The sequence below is a fragment of the Oreochromis niloticus genome, linkage group LG7 (genome assembly GCF_001858045.2).
Source record: "Oreochromis niloticus isolate F11D_XX linkage group LG7, O_niloticus_UMD_NMBU, whole genome shotgun sequence".
Lineage (NCBI taxonomy): Eukaryota > Metazoa > Chordata > Actinopteri > Cichliformes > Cichlidae > Oreochromis > Oreochromis niloticus.
The window spans coordinates 14,681,949-14,686,497 of record NC_031972.2 but is presented as its reverse complement, the minus strand read 5'-3'; the positions used below and the strand labels follow the sequence as shown (position 1 = coordinate 14,686,497).

At 40.1% G+C, this 4,549-nt stretch overlaps 1 long non-coding RNA gene across 3 annotated transcripts; it reads left to right on the top strand.

The window, feature by feature from the left end:
• The first annotated feature begins 447 nt into the window (after window positions 1-447).
• On the top strand, window positions 448-4,103 carry LOC112847343 (uncharacterized). Of its 3 annotated transcripts, none has more exons than XR_003220848.1 (5): window positions 448-766; window positions 2,615-2,805; window positions 2,904-3,017; window positions 3,172-3,377; window positions 4,077-4,103. It is a non-coding gene; the product is annotated as an uncharacterized LOC112847343 (long non-coding RNA). The 3 variants fall into 3 exon arrangements; XR_003220847.1 differs by having other exon boundaries at window positions 4,072-4,103; XR_003220846.1 differs by lacking the exon at window positions 4,077-4,103 and adding an exon at window positions 3,495-3,752.
• The last annotated feature ends 446 nt before the right edge of the window (window positions 4,104-4,549 follow it).

The following is a 4,549-nucleotide window of genomic DNA, read 5'->3' as shown; positions in this document are numbered from 1 at the left end:
TTTCGGATCAAAGGCATATATGTGCCTTTGATCTGAATGGCTCAGATGCCTTTGATCTTAGATTACGTCAGAGATTCCCAAAGTGTGGGGCCCGCCCCCTAGGGGGGCGCAGAGCCATTGCAGGGGGTGGGGGGCGCGGCATGAAAAGAAAAAAAAAAAAAGAGCGCTTGGACACTGTGGACAGGTTTTTGCAACACGTTCTCACTCCCAACTCGTCAAATGTGTGACGCATGGTCAGACTCCCTCTGCTTCACTTATCGACGCGCAGGGTACCCCCCTGGCGTCGAGAATTGACGTGCAGGGTCCTCCTATTGAATACTATAGCGCTCCCTAAACGTTGTTTATTGACGACAAGAGATTGCCGCGGAAGAGCCTGTTGTCCGTATATTTATATATTTCCGAAATCACATTGTAGTGACTTGTACTGAACACAATATATTATATAATGTAAACAACTACCTGAGAAACATCAGATACAGCAGATAAATTAATTATAGGCCATTACTTTTGTATCGTTTATTGCATTTATGGAGGGAGAGGTGTATGCTGGGTAATGGCACAGCTAGCGACCGGGTGACCCGCTTCGGATGTTCAGTCCATCAGGCGTTATTAGCATAAATCAGTCCCATAGATATGGGCCATCTCCACCTGCTAGATTGTTCAGAAGGTTGTTATCATCCATCCAGATGGAGGATCACTAACTGGAGCGTGGGAAGACTCCAGAATCCACTCTGGCTGGAATCCGGTGGATACAGCAGTGTTACAGGTAAGACCATTTAAACGGACGGCATTTATAAAATGACTATTAAAAGTCAGCGAGTGTCAATAATGTTAATGTGGTTATGTTAGTAATACACCGATTGCTAATATAACAGCTTTAAGATGCATTTGTAGATATTATTACGTGTTTTACCGTCTTTATGGTGCTAGCTTAAAGTTACGGTGTAAACGTTAGCTTATATTGTAGTAAAGCTGTTACTGTTTAAACGATGTTGGGACAGAAATATTAGCTTCTGTCATGACTGATGAAGTTGCTAGTTAAAAAAGTTTCCAGTAAAGTGATTAATCGCAGCCATAGATTGACAGTAAATATCTCGATTAGCTTCAATGCATCTGTTATAAATATGTGCAAGTTTCAGTGCTTCGTTTAAACTGTATGATACTTATACTGACCCAGGGTCAGTGTAAAATACAATCCTAGCTGTGTGAACAAAGCCTGGCTCCTTTAATCCTGCATGACAAACCTCAGGATGCAGGTTATTATTACTCTTTCCTGCTGGCACACCTGTCACACCTGAGAGTCAGCTAGAAACTTACAGTGACGTGGACATCATGCAAAGACTGCCAGACTCTGTAATACCGTAAATGATCAGTGACTCAGGTTAACACTAAACTTTAAACAGTCCCTCTGTGTCTCTGTGTGTGCTGAACATTTAGGATTAAGTCAGGCTGCATCAGCTGAATGTGTTATATGTAATTATCAGTATTTTTTAATTCAGGTGTGGGGAAAATACGTAAGATTACAGTGAAGAGATGTACCAGATTAATCCCTGGCCAAAGGTATCGTGCTTAAATCAGACTACTGATCCAGCCACATCAGCCTTTTGTGAGGTCTGTTTAAAGTAGACTTAAAATGAACTGCAGGTTCCTGAGAGGTGGACTGTGAGCACAGAAACACATGTTCATACATACAGCTGCAGCAAGCTTACATTAATTTTAAATCGATTTGTTACTCTGATGTCTGTCTCTCTGTTAGTCCTCTGACAGACTGGTACCTGTCCAGGTGTGCTCTACCCATGACTACTGGGACAGGCTCTAATAGAAAGTTTCTATTATTCTCATTTAAGGTATTTAAGTGCTTATGCATATGCTTAGTTGTGACACTGTTATAGACTGTTCAGTGAAAGTTTCTAAAACTAGATGAACTTACTTCAGCATCAGCAGTTTGAGAAAACAACTCCCTTTACAGGTGCTGATAAGGCCAAGGGCACAAAACAGCTTAACCATTGATCTGTTAGGTTTCATAGCGAGACACGTGAAGTGTGGTATGATCAGTTTGTAACTTCCTCCCTCTTTCTTGGAATGCAAAGAGGAGTGTGAGCACCACTTCTGTGGCAGAGCTGACATGACTGTGAACTTAGATGTTTGATGTGTGTTGGCTCTCCTGCACGCAGTAATAAATAGCTTGATCACAGCAGATTTTATTTACAAAATTCCACAACACCCCCCCACCCTCCCATTGTGAACCTGAATTGAATATTCAGAAGAAAATGAATGGATAGACTGACATTTGTTTAAATACTTCTAGAAATCTGAGCTGTTGGTGTGTCCTTGGATTGTGTGGTAATAATATTAGAGCTAGCAATCTTTCCTACTGAATCTCTACTATGAGTTATGTTACCTGAGATTAATTCTATGTTTACCTGACAGCCTGGAGAAATGTGCTGTGTGAAGGATGTAAATGAAATCAGATCTTAACTGCTTACATTTAAGGAGCCTGGTCATATTTAATTGTAATATGAACCAATGATTTTCTGATTGCTGATTCCAAGAGAGTCTTTGTGGAAATCCTGTTTGGCTTTTTGTCATTTTAATTCTCTTTTCCGTTTGCCAGAACAGTTCTCCACAGTCACTGTCCACATGGGTCAGTGGGACCAAGAAGCACTCTGCTAATGTGTGGACTCTGACCAGCAACATCCAGCAAGACCCAGGCAGCGTTTTCTATCTCCCAGCTGGAGTTTTTTGTTTGTGACGGGAGAGTCAGATTTTTGTTGAGGCTGGAGGAACAGCCTCACACTTGCAGAGGTAAGTCAATTTGTAGAGATCCCTCCCACCCTGGCTTTTATGTGGCAGATTTCATATCTGAAACAGTAATATTTCAGTGACTGCTGCTTATATCACAGGTTAATACATGCTACTGATCCCTGATGGGAGAATCTTCACCTCTGCCAACAAAGAAGCCTGGTGGATATTTGTTTACAGACTGATGATGGGACATCATGCTGTGCATCTTCAATGTTTGTCTCTTGCTTATTATTGATACACAGTAATGTGAAGTATGCTTATATCTAGTATAACTGGACCAACCTGGTGCTCTTCATTTATGGAGGCTGTTGAGTCTGAAAGTTGGATGTTGTGTATCTCGTGTTCTCTGGGCTTTGTTGTCCTCAGTCTTTTTGCAGGATCAGAAAACAAAACCAGGAGGCGCGTAAATGTTTCTTCTCCAATTGGATGATGATAAGACTGTGACACGGGATGCCACCTTTAGTCTTGTGATGAAGCAAAGCTCAGGAAGAAGTGTGATTAAATGGTACCCACATGTGTGCTGCTGAGAAGGATGTACAGGGGCACCTGCAGCCAAATCCAAGCCGCCTCAGGTTAGTTGTAGTTGCAGAATGCTTTAGGACTGAGACAGCTGAGGCATCAAATGTTTGATTAAACGGATGAAAAAGAGAAGTTTCTTCCCTATAATTATCATTTTTTAAAATCTGTAGCAACTTCAGGTCTGTCAGCGTGCTGAGGTCAGAGAAACAAGAAAAGCAGCTTGACACTTTAGAGTGTTGTTTACAGTTTTCTGTCATCATGATCTCCCCTGAAGTTTATCAAGCATTAAGTCCACAATACTGTAATGATGATTCTGACTTTGGTCATGGTTGCATAATATTTTAATAATATACAATTATTTTTTGTAATTCATATTTTTTATGTTAATCAAAAATTTACTTTGTGAAATTTGTATTTGAGAATGAAGAATGTGACAATATATTTTGGTTCAATATTTAATTCATTCAGATGCAATTGTTAAATGAAAGAAAAAGAAAAATATATTCTAATTTAGCAAACTAATTTATCAAATATATATATATTACTTTTAATACATTAATTTCACACCTGTATTGACAATACTATATTGTATTCATACAGAATCAGTATGGTATCATTGTCTGTCTGTTCACTGATTGCTGAAACTAAGAGCTACTTTGATCTATTTAGATCTAATGTATCCAAAGTTGAGCTCTAATGTTTCTTCACCCTTGTGTGTGTGATATCTGATTTCCTACATGCTGGCAGAGCAGAGCGGCCGTTTGTGCTCACAGATGGTGACGGTGTGGAGACGGTGGTGTTTCCTCAGAAGAACTAGCAGAGTCACAAAGGGCACGAGTCCTTCTCACCACCTTGACTTGCTGACTGATGCTCGTCTGCACTGCACAGAGGAAATCAACTAACCGAGGTTTGTCCAGTGCAGTGTTATGAAATGTATATTTGTTTTATGCTTACAGATATGTTTTTCTTGACAGAGGCTCTGCAGAGGTTAGACAAAGCAGAGAAAATATGTGCTTTACATTTTACTGTGATTTACTGGGATATTTGTTGCCTGATGTTTAGCAGGAATGGAGAAATGGAATCAAAGGGAGATGTTTTTGATGTTTTTGTAATGATGTAAGTAAACCTTCAATATTATTTATTTGCTTGGTTATATTAGGAGTGTTTCTGAGTGAGGGAGAGAGGAGTCATCATCCAGGTAAAGTGACGTGGATCAGTGGATACA